Source organism: Alligator sinensis, unplaced genomic scaffold (assembly GCF_000455745.1).
Source record: "Alligator sinensis unplaced genomic scaffold, ASM45574v1 scaffold173_1, whole genome shotgun sequence".
Lineage (NCBI taxonomy): Eukaryota > Metazoa > Chordata > Crocodylia > Alligatoridae > Alligator > Alligator sinensis.
Genome location: NW_005842207.1, coordinates 428,276 through 453,422, shown reverse-complemented (window position 1 = coordinate 453,422; position 25,147 = coordinate 428,276).

The window sequence follows — 25,147 nt, the reverse complement described above, 5'->3', positions numbered from 1 at the left end:
GCCTGTGTGCACAAAGACGGGCCCGGCTCGCCCCCGGCTTGCACATGGCGACCCAGATGGGATCGGGAGAGAACTCACACATGGCAACCCAGGCGGGATTGGGAGAGGGCCCGCACAGGGGGAAGCAGCCCTGGGTTGGTAGGCTGGCCCTCAAGGCCCCCTGCCAGCTGGTGCTGCTCCAACTCAGCTCATCATGCTGTGGTCCCAGGTGCTGTTCAATCAGTGTACCCGAGAGCATGAATGATGCGTGCCCCCAGAGGCTGGGGGGGCATGGCAACCGCCCACAGGTGGCGGCAATGGTGGTGGGGGCATGGCAGCGGTGAGCAGGGTGCACCTGCAGGCTGAGGAGTGGCCAGTGGTGATTGGAGACCACCTGCAGATGCTGCTGGTGGTGTTGGTGGTGAGTGGGGGATGGCACATGGAGACCGCTCATAGGTGCTGCCGTCAGTGTCGGCAGCACTTTTTTGCAGAGGGTGTACCACCAAGCCCCTACGAGTCACCAGTGCCCAGAGCAATAAACTCCAGAGAAACAATCCCTGGAGTTTATTGCTTCTCATTAATTGCACAAGTAGATGTGCCTGCAGTAGACAGATTTACTAGGATTTTCTTTCCAGCATTTACTAGGATTTTCTTTCCAGGATTTCTTTTCCTTCATACTAGTCCTTAAAAAATACAAAGTAAACCCTGAAATCCAGAACTAATCATTTCCACTACTGAAAGGAAAACTTTTCTTCAGGGTAAAACTAGAAAATGTACCGAACCATGATAAAACTTTGCCATGTTCATCTAAAAAAAAAGTAGTAGAAGTGATAACATTTGTACTCCAGTTATATTTACAACTTAGACTCCACATATGAACAGCAAAAGTATTTTATCACACTGTGCTTCAGTCCTAAGAAGGTAAGCAATGGGAGCTTCAGATTATTCATTCAATTGTTTCCTAATTTCTTCTATCAGATTCCATTAACCAAAAGACAAGACCTTGTTCCTGTTGACTTCTCAATCATCTCCTAACCCTGCACAGCAAAACAGGCAGCTCTGAGCAGCAAATGGATTTCTAGTAAACTGCATATTCCTGGAAAATCTCTGTCCTTAAAAAATGTCTACTAGCTACACTGCTTCTAGTTTGGGGTTTTATACGCACAGGGCAATGCCTTGTGTTTGAGTGGACCACTGCATGGTGCACTTAAGTTTGTGGCATAGACATGTCTCAAACATGTAGATCACAATAAGAGTGTGAAATTCTTGTAGCAGTTAGGGGTAGTTCTTTCCTGGGATTCTCTGTCTCTCTCTTCTCCTTTCTTTACAGATATATTTCAGAATTTTATATCTATTTGTTGTTGGGTATGATCAAAAGCAAAAAGTTGACATTTTGGGACTTGTGGGAAAAAAGGTTCCAAGGATAAGACATCTCAGGAGGGTTTGTAAGGCAACTCCTTTCAGGCCAGTGAAGTACTAATAAATGTCCGCTTTAATGTAAATGAATTTCACAAGGAGCTTCCTCCTCAATATCTACCAAGACTTTCCTGCAATGTAGCAGTGAAATCAGTTTCCTTGTTTTTCTAGGGAGCTAAAATTCTTGAAGAATATTTAATGTATGGCCGTGTCAAGGAATTTCTCAGGGTACCTGGGGAGAGTGTTAAAGGCTACACAGAATCGTCTCAGGACTACAGGATATTTAAGGGCCTATTTTAGTGCTCACTGGGGTCAATATGAACATTTCCATTGAATCTGTGTGGTTCTGGAGCAGGCCCTACATAAGGTTCTTCCCTCAGTGACTCTGATATGAGCACATTTTTCCTAAATGCTGCTATTTTGGTTTTTATTTCCTTTATTGAATATCCCATATTTCTTTCTTTCTTTATTGTTCTGTAAATGTAGACAGATTACTTTACTCTAGCTTTATGTTCTATAATATGGTGTGTATGTGGCAGAGAATGTCTTAATACTCTTAACTAAAAAGTACCTTTGCCGTTTCATAATTAACTGAAAACTGTGCTCATTCTGAAAGTACAGTGAAAATAATTCATTTTGACTCTGCCATAATCTTTCTCCCTGTTGTTTTGCACATGTTGCATTATTCCTGTCAGAGAGGGTGTGTTATATTCTGCTAGTAATACTAGAGAGAGAGTATATGCCAGGAACCTTCAATGAATTAAAGAACACGTATTTCAAATCCAACTGATCACTAGGTGGCGCTCTGCTATAATCTAAATTAGTTCGTACTATCATTGAAGTTTATAAAGAACAGGAACAACGAGAGGGTACAATTTTTTCGGCAAGACATCAACATACACTACTATGTTCTCACCTAATAAATTGGAATGTGAGTTAATATTAGGTAGCAATATTGTGAGAGCTGTTTCTATTTCACTGGATGAGAGGATGTTAGGAGGATGACATCCACTCATTGCACCAGTTTGGTAACGAATGCTCTGTTAGCCAGCTGATCAGCATTTTTGGTCATTATATTTCAAGCTTTGCTAGGTGTGTATAGGGTTTCATGTAGCAAGTAAAATGTGGTGCCTGTTCTGAAGAGCTTGCCGTCTAAACTGATTATGACAATGACGTCTTAGTGTATCACGGATCAATGCCTAAGAGGAAAGAAGGGGTGAATTTACTGGTTCAGTGATGGTGATTGTGTCTTACAGCAAGCATCACATTTGTTCCCAGTTGTGTTTGTTTGGAGGAAGAAACAGGACCTATTTTATTTATAATTGCAATTTCTCCCCTCTTGTAAATGAAACCTATCCAAGTGGATGGGAAGGAGTTGTAGGAACAGGTGGATTTTTAGGAAGGATTCACAAATGTGAGGACTACTGTTTGGTGTTCAGGACTAGGGAGTTGTTCTGCCTTCCCAGCCAGGAACATGACAAGATGCATAGGCATTCATAGAAAGAGTAGGTGTGGAAGAAAGAAGAATCCATGCAACTAAGGATTCAGTAGAAGAGTTGAAAACTGTCTGTGGGAAGGAATAAATAGGGACTTCATTATGAAGGTACCTCCTATTAATGTTGTTTCTAGTTGCAAGGAAGGCATTTAATTCAGTATACCATCAACAGAAAATTAACTAGGAGAGGAACTTTTCATGAGCAGTCAGGTGAGAGTGCATTCTGATATTTCATCTTCTCCAGTAGGTTGTTTTCCTTGAGCACCATCTGAGTGACGTTTCTTTGTTACTTGATACCATAGGGGCCAAACCAGGATGGTGCACAGTCCAAACTATCAGGCTGTGCCCTAGGAGAATCTTAGAAGCTGGGCCTAAGGAAAAGACTCCTCCCTCCTTTCCACAGCCACTTCTAGAGCTCTCAAGATGGCTCACCTTTCTTGATAGCCCTCCCTCGATAGCTATATCCTCTGCAGACAGTATAATTACAGGTCCTCTTTTTTCAACTCCACCTTATGACCTGAAGCGCAGTGGCTCTGCAGAGTATGAACGATGTGGACTCTGTGCATCCAGCCTTTTATCACCAGTCAAATTCTCTGTGCTCACAGGGGAGACAGTTTGTTTACAGAAAATCTAGGGAGAAAATGAAAAGAAACAGATTGTTTTGGGAAAACTTGACTCTCTTGACAACAGCCAAAATAACACTCGGACAACCCAGTCTACAAAGACCCATAAAGAAGATTTGAAGAGAGATGTTTAGCCCCTAACAGGTAACCTGAATAATCTTATTTTGTATGGCACGTGATCAGTCATTTATATGTCAAGGTCTGCTTCTGTAGCAGCCTGGTGGACATCAGAGATATTGCCTGCAAACAATCAAAGCCAGTGGTCCACAGTCTACAGTTTGTGGCCACAGCGGCACCTTGGGTTGTTTTTAATAGCCCAAAGAGTTGTCAACCTGCTGTCTTTTTTTATCACAAGACCTAGATACAGATTATAATTGCTGTTCTGTTTCTCAGAGCGGGAAGTGCATGGTTATTTCAGGTGGAACAGGAAATGAACAAAGAGATCAATGGAGGCCCAGTTGGTGAGTTGTCCTCTAGCTGCATTATTCCTGGAATATCTCAGTCTTTGTGGTGGCTGTTGAAGTCACTGATATAAACAAGGGGGTGTGGAAATGACAACAGTGTAAGGGCTGGCCACTTTGGAGACTTACAGATGGTTGTTGCTGTAATTAACCCTATTTTTACCATGATGTGCATCTCTTGCCACCTGGATTACGCCAAAACTGTGACATCACAAAGTCCCTGCCTGATGTAAGTGGTTAGATCATGCATCATTTACAGATGTGATGATGTTATAATTAAGGATTTTGTAGCTTGTGGCTATCTCCTAGGCTGGTATGTAAGGTCTTCAATGTGTAGCTGATCAAAACATTCTAGGATATGGCCTCTATGTTTATGTCAGCCTTTAAGAAGGCCGTTGCGCTGATGAGCTTTGTTTTATGAGCTTTGCTGGTAAATCCAGAGGATCAGTGAGTTGACGTCCGGTAGCTTTTTAACATTATTTGTTGCATTAATTAGCAACATATAATGGGGGGGACGACACTATATAAAGGTTGTTATTTCTAGAAAACAACTGTCCAGCACTGATGATACACCAAGTTTTTTTCCTTCTCAGCGGTATAGGCAGGATGATCCAATGATAAGGACACTAATATAGGAGATGTGAGACCTGAGATCTGTTTTTTGCTCCTTGCAGACTGTGTGTGTGACCCCAGACAGATAACTTAACCTTTTTGTCTTTGCTAAAATGGAACAGCACAGCCTTATCCTGCCTGTGTATTGTGAGACTAACCACATTAAAGACTGTGAGGAGCTCAGATACTGCAATCATATATGTATCATTAATAGATATGTCAGTAATTACTGATACACAACAGATAAAAATTCCTCAGAAACGTAAAAAATCTCTCACTCTGTCTTTACTCCAGTTTTATATTAATGTAACTCTGCAGAATCCAGTCCAAGGAAAGCAGATAACAACCATAATGAGGACTTGGGATAATTTTCCTTTCAAGTCAAGGAAATGGCATCAGAAATGCCAGAAGCATCTATTCATAGATTCACTGAAGTTAGAAAAAGAAAGGACACAAAGGTTATTATTAAGTCATATTTTTGCCAAGGTAGTGTCAGTCAGCAGTACCTTTATATTTATGGATGTTCCCCTAAAGGAAATAAGGGAAGAAGGAAGATGAACTGTACAGTTCCTATTGGCTAATGTTGATTTTTTAAATTGTTTTAATGCATTTTTTTAATGGTATTCAGTTGTCTGACCCAGATCCTATGCCATAAATTTTTCTCAGACATAGTTCAACAGACAAGTGAGACACAATGTGAAAGTTGTCATCTCTGAAAATGACTGTTCAACACTTCATCAGCAAGATGGGAAGGATGATCCCATAGTAGGGACAATAATTTAGGAGCTGGGGTTTCCTAAAGTCAGTTTCCTGCTCAGTTTCCATGGCTCAGCCCATCTTTAAAAGTCTCAGTTGACAAGATCTTACTGTTCAGAAATTTTTTAATAATCTTCAGCTGATATTTTGCTGTCCTTTACTTCAGCTCATTATGCCTACCATAGTTCTACACTTTCAGGTCACCCATCATAAAAAACATTTCTTCCTTAATTGACCTTCTTCAAACTCTTGCAACCACTTCATATATGCCCTCCTGACACCATTAACTTAACTTTGTTTAATTGGTGAAATGAGAGCCTGTTGTTCATAGATTTCCTTTAAAAACAAGGGTTGAAAACCTGCTTGTGTTGGGGACCTGAAAGTCTACATGCACATATGCAAAGACAGATAAAGCCAAATAAGTCAAAGGCTATCGTGTTTCTGAAACGTCGTTGTCTTTTTTCTCTAATCTTTCTTGGAGCAATGTCTTCCACATTTATATCATTAAATTGAAAGAATTCCTGCAGAAATCCAAACTTTTTCCTTCAGCTTCAGTGATTTATAATGAAATATGTGTATTTTAACTGCTTTTTGTGGTTGTGTGTGACTGCAATTGGTTGTGTGTTGGTTGAAATCAGTCCAATATGTGATAGAGTGGTGGTAAAATTATACTAAAGCAATCTCTCTTCCAACATAAATTTCTTCTGGCAAGGGCAGAAGAAAGAGACCTAGCAGGTCTCTTTGGACAAACATTCAATATTTGAGTGTAATCTGGATTCCCAGCAAGTTCTCAGTAAAGTGAAAGGCATTTTTGAGAAGTATAGCCAGAAAATTGGACTTCTTGGTTAGAAATATCTTAAACTGTTTGTACAAATATTTCAGGCCAGCTATCTTATTCTCTGAAGACTTGTGGGAGTTTCTGTATGGCTGCCAACAACATTGCATCTCTAAAGAATGCAACCAATGCTGATCTCATACTTTTACTACTGTATCAGTGAATCCATGCTTTACTAGGTAGTGTCAGTATGTGATAGAAATTTTTAATTACAGTTTGGCTTCTTCATCGTTTTAGTGGCTTTGAGCCAGCATTGTAGAGAAAACCAAATAGTATTATGGGACATAAATCAGAAGGGAAATCATCTAAAGGCTTTTAAAAGCAAGGTTATCTTCTTCCAATTTGTATGAGTGCATTGGAAGCTGAGTGCATGTGACTTTGTGCGTGTAAAATCTGGCCCTATGAGAGATGACTCCTATTAGTGTTTTCTGTCACATCCCTGAAGTTCTATCACCCCACCTCTGGGAGTGGTACACACCCTACACGTGTGAGTCTTAAGAAATCAGAAGCATTCGGATACTATATTGATGGGAGCAGAAAACGACTTAGAATATTTTTCAGTTAGAAATGGGCCTAAATGAAACCACTGTGTCAGTAACTGGTTACAAACTCAGCTACATTTGCAATATAGACAAGGCTTAGGTTGGTGCCTGCACTTCTTCACAGGAACCACCTCAGTCTGCCTTCTATCTGTGTTTATGTATTTTGGCAGAGCTCTCAAAATTGGAAAGCACACTTTCTTACTTGTCTGCGAGTTTCTCTTAGAGTCCCACTTCTGTGTTTTTAAGGCATGTAGACCTAAACCGCAGACAGTAACTAAATAGGTCCAATTGAAAGACATAATATTGTGGGCACAGATATAGCTCAGTTGCAAGACATCAAAAATGAATTCTTGAAAAACAGCTTGTGAAAGGAATGAGAAAAGGCTCATGTACTTTAGGTGGTTATTTAAAGAGAAAAGGCCTAATTCTGATCTTATATTTGGGTACCATAACTGAAATTCACTGAAACTGACTTCACTGAAATCAACAGAGTAATTTCACCAATGTAAGTGAGAACAAATTCAGACCCAAAGTATTTTACTGTACTGTATTATATTTTTGTGGGCTCTGAACATGGCATAAAGTGCATGCCTTTGCCTTTAACCAATTTTAGATCACTGATAACGAAACTCTTAAGTGTTCACCCTCTCCAGGGGGCCCACCCTACACACTGGCCAGTGACTGACTACTTCATGTAGTACATATGGTGACCAACTGAATCTAAAATTCATGTGGAAGTTATATGGAAATAGTCCATTTTGCTGTCGATAACAGAGTCAAACAGACTGTGCATTTGGTACATCTCCATTCAGATTATGGATTTTTGAAAGACTGGTAAGTCATCTCGAGTTCTGTACAGTTTCAGAGAGTCTCGAGGTTTGTGTTTACACATTGTTAAGTGTCAGGTCACATCTTGGATCAATCATTTACAAACACAGTAACTGATGTCAGCATGTGGTTTGTACAAATCAAGATTGCCAACCCCAAACATTATCAGTCAACCCTCACCACTTCCCAAATCCAAGATTGGTTTAAAATCAGATCCTTTTTAAAGTAATATATATTGGTTTCTTTTCATTATTTCTTGTAGTCTCTGAGCCTTAAAACTGTTTTTTCTTCACAGCAGATAAAGGAACTGTGTCTAGAGCTGATGGGATATTTTACCCATATACACTTCCTTCTATAGATCACAAAGTGTTTTCATACATAGGAGAGCCCTAATATCTCTTTGAGCTAGATAACACAGTATTGAGATGGTTGCACTAAGGCAGAAAAATGTAAATGAGCTAGCCAAAGTAAAAAAGCACATCAGTGCATAGTAATAAAGCTCAGGAGTTCTACTATCTAGTTCTTCATTCTAACACTAGAATTTTTCCTATCTGGTAGCCAATGATATCATTCAAATAAAAGAGCAGATTGGAGCAGTCCAACCAATAGCTGGAGGGATTTGAATAGCAATGTAACATGTTATAACACTTATAGTGTAATCTTTCCATTATATTAAGTAGAATTATGCTATCAGATATGATCTTGATGTTGCTCATTTGTGTTGACTCTGCTGTTAGGGATGGTGTTGGCAGTTATTAAATATAAATGGATCTGACCATAATGGCACAAACACTTGATTGAATTGCTATGCCTAACAAAGGAATAACCAAGCTGTCAGATCTGAGCATTCTTCAGAGGTTAAGGGGAGGTTTGTTCTGACTGTCCTGGAGTCAGCAGGAGATTTGTATGAATAAAGGAAGAGTGTAATTTAAGTAAAAGTTTTCAGAACATGCCTAAATGAAAGTAATCACAAGAATACCTTATCACAATATCAAAAAGACATGTAAGAATAATGCCAGAATTAATGACATGCTGATCATGTTTGTTATCAGTTGGACAATTTCCTCGTGTACATTGGACTCAGTAGTGGGCTGTGACTAGGAAACTAATTTTGCATCCCATGGAAGTGCTTGAAACGTCAAAAATTCCACATCAGTAGAAACCCAAGATTTTTCAAAGCTTTTAATTGAAAAATAGGGAGACTCATATACCCCTCAAACAGCCAATATCCAATGGTTTGGTGCAAACCCCAGTCTTGAAACTCAGTTTCTCACATCTCAGAAAAGTGCCCTTACCCTGTGTTTGAAATACAGGGGAGGGCTCAGGGTGGCTGAACCTCCCCATAAGCTAAGAGATGAGAGCCCTTGGCCCTCCCCGCATCTTTCTAAGCAGCTGAGGTGGTGGCAGCGGCTCCTTCTGGCTGCCACCACTGCAGGCTCCACCGCCTCAAGAGTCAGAGTGTAGTTCAAACCCTGCCCTTACCACCATGTTTGTTTAACTATTTGGGATTGGGTCTATCTCTATCTTGTTGGAGATGATCCAGTTTGTGTAAATAATTCAGTCCAAACTTAAGAAGGAACTTGAACTTTACCTCCCACAGTATAAATTAGTGTCTTGGCCATTAAGCAATTCTTTATTCTGTGGGTGAATATCTCTTCCATTTTGACCAGAAATCTATTGTCAAACTAATTGTTAGACCCCAACTCTATGCGGTGCCCAACGACTAGGGAGACGACGGTCCAATTACCCATGGATCCTGTTGCTCATTAGCCAGAGCAAAGCAGAGAGTAAACACCAGCACACGTTGCTCGCAACAGCTTTATTCAGAATGGAGACTGCTCCGGACTAGCTCCCACACCGACAGAATACGGGGATCCACCCTGAACAACAGTTCTTTCCAATATTTGTACCTTGGTTCATACATATTAACATTTACCCTGCCTATAACCTTCCTTTGATTCCACCCATTTCTCCTCCCATCTCAAGCTCCACCTCTGTTTACTGTTTGCTTCCTTAGCATGGTATGGCCTATGCATTTAATTCATTTACATGCCTCTTTGCTAAGAGTGCATGCATAAGGCCATGACCCCTATCTTCTTTTGGTCACTTTGCAGTTTCTTGCTGGTTCTTGCTGGTTTTCTTGCTGACTTCTCCATCTCTAAGGCTGTATCTTTGCTTTTGTCTCCTAGCACTAGTTGCTTAACACATCATGCACATTGAACCCTATTCTTTTGTTAAGAATCTGCTTACTTAAGCATTAGCTAAGTTAGTTGCTTTTAATGTATCAGCTAGCCTTGTGACCACCAGCTTTTGCTGAGGTTATCTTTTAATATATCATCTTGTGACCAGCAGCTTTTTGCTGAGACACAGGAAAAAAGCCTTCTTCAGCTGCACACACAGTACTCCCCGAATTCATATTGTTACCCCAACATCAAAAATCCATATCGTTACCCTAACACTAATGTTTGTTTCAAATGTTCCCACAGAAAGTCTGGTAAATCAAAAGTTCCCAATAAGAAATCATTTCATCAGAATATACCTGACCAGCTGCTCAAAAGAATGAATGAGGCTGGCCAAAAGGGAAGAAAGGGCTGGAGCAATGGATCTTATAAACCAGTGGTTTTCAACCTTTTTATACTTGAGGCATCCTTTGTTAGACAAGCGGCACCACTCAGAGAATACAAACTTTTAGCTTTCACTAGTTTTCGGACTACAGAAAAATAATAGAGCAATTCTTCTGCCCCAAAGAACTCAACAAAGAGCACAAAAAACCCACAACTGGTCAAAATGTTTTTTGACCTATGGATCCTTTTTTAAAGCTCTGGGTTTTTCTTGTGCATTATGTATGGATGTTGCACACCTGCCAGTGCTAATACTGTGAATCACCGTTATAAGCTCTATGCTCCTCAGACATTATTACGTATCTGAAAGACAGAAGGAATGCACTATATTTTAGTTTCCCATCTGATATATGAGTGTTTTCAAAGAACCTTCACCTGTCTGAGGAGTAATTTTGTATTGATTGTTCTCATGCTGGCTGGTTGGCAGCGCTCTTGCTGGCCATAAAAAAATGACATATTTTCTGTTAATCAAGTTCAATTTTTAGAAGGCTCAGCATGGAATTCCTCAGCAAGTCAAGGCCTCAGGGAATATCTTTAGCATGGATATAATTTTAGCAGGTTGAAATCTACAATATTAATTTATTTACTTGCAGGAGAGGCCTCATGTGGAGAGTGCACAGCCAGAAGCACAAACAAATAAAACCTAAGAGTAGGAAGGCAGAATCAATGCCTTTTCACCTCCCATCTCATTTCTTTTTAAGTTTTTAATAAAATATTTTTCAAGTTTTATCCTGTAAAGAAATGAAATCATGACTGAGGGACTTCATTTTATTGCTTTTGAGAGGACTATGTCTATTTTGACATCTGTAGGTCAGATTGTCCCCCCGTTCCTAGCAGTGTGCATTCTGCCAATGTCAGTGAATAACAAATGAGAAGAGAAGTTGTTCTGTGTAATTAATGTAAGAATTTTAAAAAGGTGATTTTGCTACCAATCCAACCCACTGATTAGTTTAGAAGTCTCAGCCAAACAATTTCATTTCAGGCTGATTAATCAGGTTCTTTAGCAAAACATTATTTCAGTGAAACAGGGTAGATAAAAATGGGACTCTAAGCAGGATTACAGGAGCTTGACTCTATTTGTCTAAAGAAGTTATAATCATGAAGGAAACCAGTGTCCTGAACAATTCTTTCTAATTCCAGACAGATCTTCAAAGAATTAATCTCAGCCATGAAACCGAGAGAGTATTTCCTTCCTACCTGCAAGTTACTCCTATATTTTATCACAAAGTCTCTAGACATCCCAGGACTGAAGACTCATCTTCATGTACCAGTAGAGAGGAAGTGTGTGTGTGTCTGGGTTTCCTTTGATACTAGATTCCTATATTAGTAAGTCCCAAAGTTTCCTTCCCTGTTGTCTGAAGTTTCCTTTCTACTTGAAGTTCTTTTATTCCTGTGAGGTTCTGCTGTTTCGTTTCCACACAGACTCAGAGTTAGGAACCCCTCTCAGTATGTTTTATTTGTGTGACCCCCAGAAAGTTAGTAAATATTTCATTACTGATTCCCAAAGCATCATATATCCTTGGTTGTTCTTCAGTTGCCATTACTTTCTTCTCCATGTATTCATACTGGTAATAAACCTGCAAAAAATAATAATCTCAATGCACTAGTCAATAACTGCAGTGGGAATTGGAATGAGAAGTGAAGCTTTATGGTAAAATTTGGATGGAAATGAAGGAGTGTCTGCCACACACAATTGTTTTATTTGCTGGTGTCAATTTCTTAGTAGTTTATGAAAATACTCTCATTTCAACAAGATTACATTGATAAGAAGTATTGCCAGTATAAAGCATTCTTGCAATAAATCACTCTCATTTGCAACATACAAGATGATTAAAAGCCTTACAAACAAAATGATTGGGGGATCATTCATTTGCAAAAGTATGTTGGCAAACAGATCATCAGCAAACTGGATCAGTTAGAGTGCACATTTATTAAAAAGAAAAAGAAACATTATGTAAGGATTTGCTTAACTATTAAGTTACTCTGGTATGTGGCATATTTTTCAAAATGTTTTCTTTTGACATGCTGAAGTGGAGGTTGTGATTACTTTCAGCTACCTTCAACATGAAATTCTCCAGAGATTTATACCATATATGGTGGAATTTTCATCATGGTTCTGGGCATATGACAGTGAACAGTCATCTAGATTTTTTAAACCAAGGTAGAATTTGTAGTATATGTATCCCCCAATACTTAATTAGCTCTGAGAACAGCACATCTTTTAAAGAAAATTCTGCTCTTGGTTACTCTCAGGTATATTTGGAATCACTTCCCTAAAACTAGTAAATGTATACCAATCCTACTCGGAACAAAACTTGGGCCCCATGAGCGTTTATATACGTGCTCCAGGAAGTGGGGGGAGGGACATTCTTGGAGGTGTGCTCATTAAAAGCACCCAGAGCAGCAAGTGTATCAGTGTCCCCGCACTGGCGGTGGGGCACTTCGAACTAAAGCTCATTGATCAAACTTTAGTTTAAAGTGCCCCTTCACCTTTTTTCAGCACAAGAACATTGATACACATAACGCTGGAGTCTGCTGGAGTGCAGTAATTACCACACTCCAGCAGACTCAACTAATTGAGTCTGCTCTGACATGTTGTAATTACAGCGCATCAGAGCAGCCTCCCTGCACAGGTACAGGTGCCCCATGAGAGTAAGTCATTAGAAGTTTCTGTCACTAACTTCAGTGTGTTTGGTTTTCCATGCTTTTCAGCAAATATTTTATATTCAATTGCATACTTATAACTCTGGTTGGCACAGCTACTCAGAAACAAAGATTCTTGTGTCCTTCTCAAGTATGCTATTACATTTCATTACTGTTGCTTATAACGAATGTTAGGGTCTCAATCAGTATTTCTTTAATAGTGCTCTTTCTTGAATTTGTATATCTTCACCTGGAGCAGATGTTTTTCCTCAGAATCCTTCAAAAATATCTGAAAGGAAAAGGCAAACATGATTATTATGCATGCCTATCCAGTTAATTTAAATAAATTACCATTAAATTGATTTTAGTTTTATTTATAAATACTCTGCATTAGCCAAAAATAATATTGATGTGGTACTGCTTTTAGAGGATTCTTCTAGCAAGCAATAGAAAAAAAATCATTCCAACTGTTTTCCCTATACAAGTAACTTGGTAGTTGAGAAACTTTTCATGAGAACTGTATAGAAGTGGATTTATTCTACACAGCAAATTGGTAGGGAACAGATTAGTTGAAGTATAGGTGGTGATGCATGGCATAGGTGGCGGAAGCGGGGACTAATGGGGCTTAGATCCCCCAAATGTGGGGCAGCAGTAGGGCCACAAGGCAGCCTGGGTAAGGGCTTCCGGTGGGGAGGGAGTGGGGCTGGGGCTAGGGGAGGGGCAGGCACTGCACAGCCGGTGGGGTGCAGGACTGAGTCACAAGTGACTTATCTGGGGGTGCAGCTCCTGCTGCTACCTACACCCAAAGAGGCATGGGAGTTGTGCCCTCAGATCTGCATGGGGCAGAGCAGGGAAGAGCCAAGCACAGCCTCCGCCTCAGCCCACAGTGGCACCCTGCCCTGCCCTGCCCCACACAGATCTGGGGACACGCGCCCCACCCCCCCATGCACTTCCAAGACACATGAAGTTGCAGTAGCCACCACCCCCTCCCCACACCCCCCAGAGAGCAATGACGACTTGAGGTGGGTGGGCATGGCTGTCCCAGGGGCTCCAGCCCCTCCGGCCTGGTGGCAGGAGCAGCTGAGGCTGGCCCCGCTTTGGGCCCCCTTGCGGTGTGGGGCTGTGGCCAGTGTGGAGCTGGGGGGCAGTGGATTCATTGGTGTGGGGGACGCTCATGCCGGACAATGACCCCAGGCATGGGGGAAGGGGCGGCCACACAGGCACAGCGGGCCCAAGTCCCAATCCCAATCCTGGGCCCAGCTCTGCTCCACTCCCTCCCAGTCCCTTCCCAGTCCCAGCCCCATCCCTTCCCCACAGCCCTTCCCTCGCCCCACCCCTTCCCCCACAGACTCTTTCACCGGGGAGGGGTGCACACATGTGCATCCGTGCATGCACCCCACCTATGATGAATGGTGAACCTACCTGGGCTTTGATGAAGATAATGCAGCTTGGCTGGATCTGCTGCATTATACCTGTAAGTTACCATGAACTATAAAACAGTCATTAATTTAGTTTGGATGTTGAGTTACCAAGTAGAAAAATGATGATATAGGGCCATCAGTCAGGAGGGAATATGGGTTAAGAGCCCCTGTGGCCTGGAAAGGGAATATTGAGTGGGTCCCTTACTGAATGGGGGAGGTGACCTAGTAACAGATGATGCAGAAAGGCTGATGTACTCGATGCTTTTTTTAGCTCATCACAGACAAGGTGAGCTCCCAGACTACTGCACCTGGCAGCACAGTTTGGGGAGGAGCTGAGCAGCTGACAATGGTGAAATATGAGGTGAATCAGGCTCTCTTCAAGCAGCTAGTGGAGGTTTCCAGATCACAGGCCCTGATGTTCATGGAGAACTTAAATCACCCTGACATCAGCTAGGAGGGCAATACAGCAGTGCACAGGCAAGTATAGCAAGTATAGCAGAAGACCAGTGTGGCTTAACAGGAAACTCTTCAATGAACTAAAACAAAAAAAAAGGAAGCTTACAAGAGGTGGAAACCTGGACAAACAACTAGGGAGGAATATAAGAGTATTACTTGGGCATGCAGGGATGAAATTAGGAAGGCCAAAGTGCAACTGGATTTGTAGCTAGCAAGAGACATGAATGGTAACAAAAAGGGTTTCTGAAAGTATGTCAGCAACAAGAGGAAGATCAGGGAATGTGTGGGGGCTGTTACTGAATGGGGTAGGCAAAATAGTGACAGATGATTTGGAAAAGGCTGAAGTACCTGATGCCTTTATTATTTTTGTCTTCTCAGGCAAGGTCAGCTCCCAACTACTGCACCTGGCAACACAGTTTGGGGAGGAGGTGAGCAGCCAATTGTGGTAAAAGAACAGGTTAGAGACTATTTGGAAAAGCTGCATGTGTACAAGTCCATGAGGATGGACACAATGAACCCAAGGAAAACTGAGGGAATTGGATGATGTGATTGCAGAGCTACTGACCATTATTTCTTGAAAACTTGCAGTGATCAGGAGAGGTCCTGGACAATTAGAAAAGGACAAATACCGTGTCCATCATTAAGAAAGGGAAGAAGGCGGATCCAGGGAACTACAGACAGGTCAGCCTTGCCTCAGTCCCTGGAAAAATCATGGACCAGGTCCTCAAGGAATCTATTTCTAAGTACTTGAAGTCTAAGAAGGTGATTAGGAACAGTCACCATGGATTCACCCAGAGCAAATCATGCTTTACCAACATGATTGCCTTCTGTGATGAGATAACAGGTTCTCTGGTTGTGTGGAGAGCAGTGGATGTGATATACCTTTACTTCAGCAAGGCTTTTAATACAGTCTCCCATAGATTCTTGCAAACAAGCTAAGAAAGTATGGGCTGGATGAATGGACTGTAAGCTGGATATAAAACTGGCTGAATTATTGAGCTCAAAGGGTAGTAATCAATTGTTTGATGCCTAGTTGGCAGCCAGTCTCAAGTGGAATGCCTCAAGGGTCAGTCAAGGAGCCAGTTTTGTTCAATATCTTCATTAGCAATCTGGAAGATGGCATAGAGTGCACCCTCAGCAAGTTTGCAGACACCAAGCAAGGTGGAGTAGTAGATACGCTGTAGGGTAGAGCTAGGATTCAGACACATAGACCAACTGGAGGTAAGGAACCAAAAGAAATCGCATGATTTTTAAGACCTGAGTTAGGTTAGACAAAGCCTTGGCTGGGAGGATATTCCTAACAGTCCTGCTATAAGCAGGTGGTGGGACAAGATGACCTCCTGAGGTCCCTTCCAACTTTAATTTTCTAGGATTCCATTTCTGTTCCCAACACAGGAGTTTATTTTAGTTTTAGTAACCCACTCTCACGCAATCTTCTGCCCCCACCAGTTGCAGGATGTCTCAATTGTTTCATGAAATGCAAGTAAAGTATCTGCCTTCCTAGCATTCTGGGTACCTTTATAATAAGCAAAGGTTATAACAATATGGTGTTTCATATTTCATATAAATCTCACATAGTGGCATGAAAGGTTTCTTCCTGTCAGCTAGCATCACTCTCAAACCATAGCATCACAAATTCATATCTCTAAGGTCAGCAGGGGCCATTGTGATTATCTAGTTTGATCTACAGGCCAAAGCAGTTCTTAGAGTTAATTCCTGAGCTTATCTTTTAGACAAATATCCAATCCTGTTTTTAAAATTTCCTGTGATGGCAAATCTACATCATATCTTGAGGGCAAGTTGAATAAACTCGAATTGGAGGTTTTCTCTAATGAAAATGAGAGATGCAAAGTCCATTTGAATCAGTCATGAATGTGTATCCAGTTATGAGAAGAGGGAAAGCATTCTTAACCCTCAAACACAGACTTTCCATGTGAAGAAGTAGTTTAAATTCTCCCCACAAATGAGCTTGGGATTTCTACCTACCCCAGGTCCTAGCATCCATAAATCAAATGTTCTGCCAATCCTGACATTTGTAAGAGAAGAGATGGAAAAAACCAAGGCAAATATCACAAAAGCCTGATTTTTATTACTGCTGAGGACACCTCTGCCATTAAGGCCATAAGTTATTTACTGAGACCCCAGAGCCAGTCAGGGTTAGGAGTACAGTCAAGCTTATCTGTTCCAAGTTTGGTAGAAAAACAACACCTCAGGCTCTTTTATTTTTTGGTCATAAAATCTGTAGGTGGCAGACAAATCTTAGCCTTAATAAGCATATTCTCCACTTGCATAAAAAGCTCTCTTTTATGAGAGTCATCCTGAAGAAGTTGTATATGACTCAGTACAGTAACTGGTTAGCAAAGAATGAAATAAATATAGTCTGCCAGTGTTCGATGCAGTCATTAAACATAACAATAGTGGCACATAATAAAAATTCAGTCTATCTAACTGAGTCACAAGTACAGTGGATAGAAGCTGCCTTGTCATCACACACTTTAATGAAGTACATAAAAATAGTAACTAATGACATTCATTTTAAAGTGAAGAACAAAATGAAGTCATGCTCATTTTCTATTTCCTTCCACGGACCAGCTGTGAATCCTATTCATTCCACAAGCTAATGATATAACATCCCTCAACTAGGTGAAAGTTTGAAAAATCCTGGATTGTTAATGAAAATTAGCTTTTAAGGATTCAGAAAGATTTATTAGGTAAACTGGAGCCAGCTGTACTTTTTTATTTGTCTAAAACCTCAGCTTTAACATGCAGAGTTGGAATTTATGCCCTGAATTGGAGGGAACCCCAAATAGCAAATATGTGTTTAAAATTAAATCATTCAATGAAAGATGCCGTTTGATGACTTACTATTTTGTCAACACCCTACCTGAAATGATGGATTGTACTGAGGCTCCCATGCTTATCTCTTTGTGCCACTGAATACATTGATAGATACACTGCAGCCTGTCAGAATTCTTTCTAACCTAATAGTCCACAAAAACAAACATGTACTGAACATAAATCAATGTGACTCATGACATGCTTGTTGATCCACTGACTTCCCTGAATGATTTTTCAGTGCCAAAGCCTTGATGTGCTTTGGCAGTATATTGCTAAAATGCAGCAGATCCCAGTGAGCCAAGTAGGGGAATGCGGGTGGGGAGGAAATTCACCCTCAGTGATGTGAGTTTCCCTAGCTGCTATTAATTTTTTTTCATTAGCCAAGGGATTTGATAGTCCAGAAGGTGGGACAATGCAGTGGGGAATGGAAAGCGCTTGTCAGATCTTGATATGTTTTGGTACATTGATTGGTTTTTCTATCATGGGGAAACTAGATTTGTATGATCAATGTTATTAAGATCACTGTAGTAAGTATCAGGTTTGTGAGAGTGAGTTTACTTCTAAGGTTGTCTTTCTTAACTTCCTTTATTCAATTATACCTTCTGGAACAGTCACTTCTTAGACTGAAAGTTTACATATTTGGTCTCTATCCAAAAGTGCACTTTTTTTCTGGAAATTTTTAGCAAACCCACTCAGTCATTTGTCATAGGAGAGTGAAAAATGGATCATTTTCCCATTATGTAAAAATAGAAAAATTCTATTCATTTTGGAACAGCTTTGCAAACAAAGTGGCTTGAATTTGAAAGTTAAAATTGAAGGAATTATAGCTCTTACAGGGAGGTTAATGGTTCTAGTGAAATTGAGTTTGATTTGACCAAACTCTGAGCCTTTGAAAATAGCAAGATGAGTTTGCCTGGTATATTTTTCTTTTAAACTCATAAGAACAGATTCATTGCATATTTTAATGTAGGTAACTAGATGCATAATGAAATATGAAGTTAAGGTCCACAGTATCCCTTGACACAGCAATTTGTTAAGTCAAAAGTTCATAATTCACTTCATGAAGTGCACAGAATGAATTCCAAGTATAGGGTGTGCATGCTAGCAGCTATGCAGCTGATGGAAGGAATGTTCCCAAGCTTGGCCATTACTCACATTCACAGGAATGGGGCCATACCTTCTGGAGCTTTGAAGCATATAGTAAAAGGGTTCCTGGTGTGCTGGTCAGGGACAAATACTAGTCAAATACTGCCAGAGTAAGTGTAAGGCACTCAAAAGTTAGGGAGTGCCTCATATAAAGCTGCAATCTTGACTAGGATCTATTGTGTTTATGTGCAACAATATAGCTTATGCAAAAACACCCCATTTATCAAACAATACTGATAATATCATACAGGCCTTCTACAAACTTGGATTTACATGTGAACATCCACATACTACTTTGTGTGTGCCTAAAGGTTCATGAAAATCATTTCTAGGCAAAAACACATTTAACAGTATTTGCACAGGCTTATTTCTATATTTTATTCTATGACTGTTCACTGTAAAATGCACAGAGAGTTGTGCATGAAAAGACTGGATTTCCTGTCCCAAATGAATGTCCTATGAGCCTGAAATTAAATGGGGCATTGGCTGAAATTGCTGCATTGGGAACTGAGCCCTAGAAGAATATTTTCTATCCTTCAGAACTTACAACAAACACAAAAGGTAAAGTTTAAACACATGCACTTTTGCAGGATTAGGGCTTAAAACAGCACATTCTAATAATGGCCCTGCTAAGACTTCTCTTGTGTGTGTAATGTGGTTGTATTTTCTTTCCCTTAGGCTCTGAAGTAAGAATGTTTTAGGCTATACTAGTCTGGGAATCTCATCTCAGCCAAAGCCCTGGGGACAATACCATCCAGCTGCTCTCATGTGACTTCTCTGAGTGAAAGCATAGAATCATAGAAATTAGGGTTGGAAGGGACCTCAGGAGGTCACCTAGTCCAACCCCCTGCTGAAGCAGAACCATCCCCAACTAGATCATTCCAGCCAGGGCTTTGTTGCGCTGGGCCTTAAAAACCTCCAAGGATGGAGATTCCACCACCTCTCTAGGTAACCTATTCCAGTGATTCATCACCATCCTACTGAGAGAGTTTTTTCCTAATATTTATCTTAAACTTCCCTTACTGCAACTTGAAATCATTGCTCCTTGTTCTCCACCCTCTTTGGAACCCCCTTCAGAAAGTTAAAGGCTGCTATCAAATCCCTCCTTATTCTTCTCGGGCATTTTTACAGATGGAAATGCCAGTGCCAGGCACTTTTCAAGGTGCCTGGCACTGTGACGCTTATAGCTGTATAAGCGGCGAAATGTGAATCAGCACTGAGGAAATGGTGGTGGCGTGCTTTTGAACTAAAACGCATAGGAGGTGCTTTAGTTCAAAAGTGCACCATTGCCATTTTCTGTAAACTGATGTGCATTTTGCCATTCATACAATTGCATGTGGCACAGCACAATTTGCCTTGGCTTGCATGCGGAGAAGATTTGATGAATCAAGTCTGCTCTCAAGTGGCAGAACTCTGGTGTGCTGTGGGACAGAAAAGTATTTGTATAACTGCCCCTCTTTTCCAGACTAAATGGGTGCATCCAGACATGCGTGAAGGTTTGGTTCCCCGGGAACAAGTAGCAGCGGCACACCTTGTGCTGCCGTTACTTGTCCCCAGGGAATGCTCGTGCTATGCATGCTTTGATGCATGGCAAGTTGCCCTGGGTGTGGTAGGGGAGACTGGGGCCAGCACTAGGCTGGCCCCAGCAGCCTTACCTGGGGTCTTGCAGGCGTCCCAGGGTTGAAGCTGCAGCGATTCTGCCACTTGGCACCTGGCCAGCAGCTGCAGTTTGGCTGCGGGCGGCCCAGCTCTGCTTTTCAGCAATGGCTGAATAAGGAACTGTTGGACCTCATTAAGCCAAAAAGAGTAGCCTACACCAGCTGGAAAGCAGGAAGCATTACCAAAGAGGATTACTTTGCACTCACCAGCACCTGCAGAGAGCTGTCAAGAAAAGCCAAGGCACAAACCGAACTTAGGCTAGCTATGGGGATCAAAGACAACAAAAAGTCCTTCTTTAGATATGTGGGAAGTAGGAAAAAGAACAAGGACAGTATTGGGCCCCTGAGAGATCCAACAGGGCAACTGACATCAGATGCTCAAGAAAGGGCCAATCTCCTAAATGACTTATTTGCATGAGTTTTTCACCCTCCCATGAGGATCACACTGCCAGGAATGGCACAAACCAATTTGGGAGTGGGTGACGGGCCCAAAATCAATGTGGATCAGGTGAGGGAACACCTTGAGAAACTGGACATTCACAAGTCTGCAGGCCCAGATGGAATGCCCCCGAGGGTCTTGAAAGCGCTGGCAGACATCATTGCATCCCCCTTGGCAGAGATATTTGAAAAATCATGGAGCTTGGACAAGGTCCCGGATGACTGGAAAAGAGCCAACATAGTCCCTATCTACAAGAAAGGGAGGAGGGATGACCCAGGGAACTATAGACCAATCAGTCTGACATCTGTCCCTGGAAAAATCCTGGAGAAAATTGTCAAGGGATCCATCAATGCCAGACTAACAGAACGCGTCGGAATGCCAGCCAACATGGCTATGTGACTGGCAGGTCTTGCCTAACCAATCTCATCTCCTTCTATGACCAGGTAACATATATGCCTTGGACAAGGGAGATGATGTGGACATCATTTATCTGGACTTCAAGAAGGCCTTTGACCTAGTTCCCCATGATGTCCTCATGGTTAAGCTGGGGAACTGTGGCCTTGATCATCCTACAGTCCAATGGCTAGGAAACTGGCTACGGGGTTGGACCCAAAGAGTACTAGTTGAAGGGAGCAAATCAACGTGGCGCATGGTTTCCAGTGGAGTCCCTCAGGGCTCGGTACTCAGGCCAGTACTCTTTAACATGTTCATCAACAATCTAGATTCAGGAGTCAGATGTGAACTGGCCAAGTTCACGGACGATACCAAATTATGGGGGAGGGCCGTCACGCTGCAGGACAGGCTGGGAATACAGGTCAACTTGGACGTGCTCTCCAGGTGGGCCGACCAAAACAGGATGGCCTTCAATGCAGAGAAGTGCAAGGTGCTGCACCTTGGTAGGAAGAGCCCTCAGCATACTTACAGGCTTGCCAGTGCTACGCTCACTAGCACCATGACCAAAAGAGACTTGGGGGTCTTGATTGACCACAGGATGAATATGAGCCACCAATGTGATGTGGTGGGGGGAAAAGCTAACCAAACTCTGGCATGCATCCACTGATACATCTCAAGCAAAACCAGGTAAGTCATTCTCCCAATTTACACAGCCCTGGTGAGACCACAGCTGGAGTACTGTGTCCAGTATTGGGCACCCCACTTCAGGAAGGATGTGGAGAAGCTTGAGAGAGTCCAGAGAAGAGCCACTCATATGATCCAAGGTCTGGAGGGAAGGCTGCACAAGGAGAGGCTGAGGAACCTGGGACTCTTCAGTCTGGAGAAGAGAAGGCTCAGGGGGAACTTGGTAGCAGCCTACAACTTCATAAGAGGGGTACATCAGGCCCTGGGAAAACATCTGTTCACCAGAGCTCCCCAAGGGATAACAAGGTCTAATGGCCATAAACTCCAGGAAGGCCGATTTAGGCTGGATATAAGAAAAAAGTTCTTTACGTTGCATATGTCCAGGGTCTGGAACAAACTCCCCTCAGAGGTGGTGCAAGCACCTATTCTAGACTCCTTCAAAAAACAGCTGAATTTATTTCTGGCTAGGGCCACTTGATCACAGCTGACTTCCTGCCTATGGCAGTGGGGCTGGACCCAATGATCTCATGAGGTACCTTCTAGCCCCTAATGTCTATGAAATCTATTAAATCTTTTCTGTAGCAGGAGGCCCAAAACTAGACATAGTATTCCAGGTATAGCCTTACCAGTGCCAAATACAGGGGAAGAATCACTTCCCTTCAATCTGCTAGCAATACTCCTACTAATGCAGTCCACTATGCTGTTAGCCTTCTTGGCAACAAAAGCACACCATTGACTCATATTCTGCTTCTTGTCCACTATAACCCCTAGGTCCTTTTCTCCAGACCTTATGCTTAACCAGTTGGTCCCAAGCCTGTAGTGGTGCATGGGAATCTTTCATCTTAAGTGTAAGACCTTGTACTTGTCCTTGCTGAGCCTCAAGATCATTACATGAGCAAGACTTAGAAAGAGTAAGTCCAAATAAAGTAGAAGCTTGTAATTTCATCCGATTGCTTTTCCCATTTTATAATAAATCTGAAAAGTTTATTGAAGGTGCAGTCAGGGATCATCCAAGGCCATGTAAAGTATATTGTTTAGATAGAACACACTGTTTATTTGAGTAGTATTAACCAGCCATGTGCACCAAAAACAAAATAGTTAAAATGTGAATGTTCTTTCTTGGTTTGCATACTTGAAGTTTAAAATGTACATTACAAACTGATCAAACTCTTGATCTGTTTAAAGAAGCAGCTGGGTTTGATGGCATGGCTTTTCTTAAAGTGGCATACAAGCATTGCTTTACTGTTTATAGACACTGTGTTTTTCAGCCTATTATTTATGTCTTTACAGCTGCAGATTGTAATTCCAGACTGTGTGTATGATATTGGTAAATTACAACTTTCTGTTTGACTCTTTGCTCTTAATTCACAAATCAGAATAGTCTATACACTGTACTCCCCTGGAGGAGGAAAGGCAGAATTCACTTAGGCTCCACAAACATTTGCAAAAGAGAAGATGTATATTATCGTTTTCTGCAAGCTTTTGGGAACACATGCCCATCCTCAGGCTCAGGGGAAATTAAAGATGGTAAAAAGTCCCCATAGGTTGAAAATAAACTTCATTTTTGCACAGAGGAAGCTGAAGGTGGAAGTCTGTTCCTCTGGGTCCATGAGAGTGTCTTTGTGAGTTGCTCTTTGACATGCAGATAATCTTTAATTTTCCCATCTACCATCACAACACCCTCTGTGGTCCAAACTGCCACACCAGGACTGCATGATGGAGACCCACTGATGTGAAGAATGGAGGTCAACATTACCAAACAGATTCCTTATCTGTAGTGGGAGGCCCAAAATTAGACATAGTACTCCAGGTATAGCCTCACCAGTGCCAAATAGAGGGGAAGAATCATGCAGATGCTACAGATGGCACACAGGATAAGGCCAGCTGCTATGGTAGTTGTTGTAAAGATGCAGCCACCTGCTTCTGTGCCAGCTGCTCTTTGTGCATCTCCCCCTAACAAGATGGTACCCAAGGTTGCTGCCCTGGTTGTCCCCTCTCAGTTATGGTAATGTCCATATATGTCTGTAAAATGCCATGTTTCTGATGAAAGAAAAGCAAATAGACAATTCAACTTTTTTTAAACAGCTGATCAGAGTTCAACTATATTTGGATTTAAAAAGAATACAGAAAACAGCTTGTGTTTATTAAGTGCTTATCTCAGTGAATATCAAGTGCAAATGAGGAGGCTGAATTGGTACTGAATGCTGATAATAAAAGAGGGGGAAAAGGCACATTGATTTGTGTCATCATTTTGCTCCTACATTAAGTAATCTCACATTTGTGGTAAAAGATAATAAGCAACTGTTCTGAGGTGCCTTAAGGGAAAAGATAAGAGAACTACTGGAGCTAAAGGAAAGAGGATTAGAAGACTATAAGGGAAGAAAATTAAGGTTGATATCAACTCTCTCAGCCACTTCTGTTCCCTAAAGCTTAATTTTAGCCAATGATGATGCTCGACTGATCTAGTAATCAGCAGAGGAGTGTGACTTCAGATGCTGGCCAAAGGGGGAATTTAGCCAAAATGATTGCTTCATATAGATCACAGAAGCTGATGATTGTGCTATCCATGCAACTTCCTTTTGAACTGAAAGACGGCAATTTTTTTTTTTTTGGACTCAAGGGGGGGCGGAGTGGAAATCAATAGACAAAAGGAGAAATCTCAATCATGGGATTTCTGGTCAAGCCTTTGTATTATCCTCTGTATAAAAATCCTTTTCCTGAAAATCCATAACATTTATCATTGATTTGCAGAAGGCAAACTTGTTCAATAGGCAATGTGCTGCACAGATGTTTTCAGAATTAAAGCTGAATCGAATGGCTACAATGATATTGGAAGGGTATGTAACTACAGCACTCCCAATCACCAGTTGGCAACGCACGTCTAGTTTGCTCTGATCATCTGATATTGAATTAATTTGCACACACTTTCAGGCACACTAACCATAAAAGGAAGAGGTAAAGAAGCATCTCCTATCCTGTTCCATTGTCATAGGTTCAAGAGATTGTAAGTGGAAAAAGATGGGTCATTTGGACAGAAGAAGACCTCCCATTGTTACACTCACAGTGAAGAATTAGGACATTGATAGTAAAAAGCAGGATGGGAGATCATGGTGTTTATCTCCTTGTTATATCCCATCCTTTCTTTCTTTTTCTTCACTTCATGCACTCTAATTCACATCTATCAAAACATTCTCCAGTTCAGTACCTCCCTCCTTGATATTTGTGCACTCTCTTATCCCCTTTGGTCATCCACACTCAACTTGGCTAACCAAATCCATTGTCCTTCTCACCCAGTCTTCCC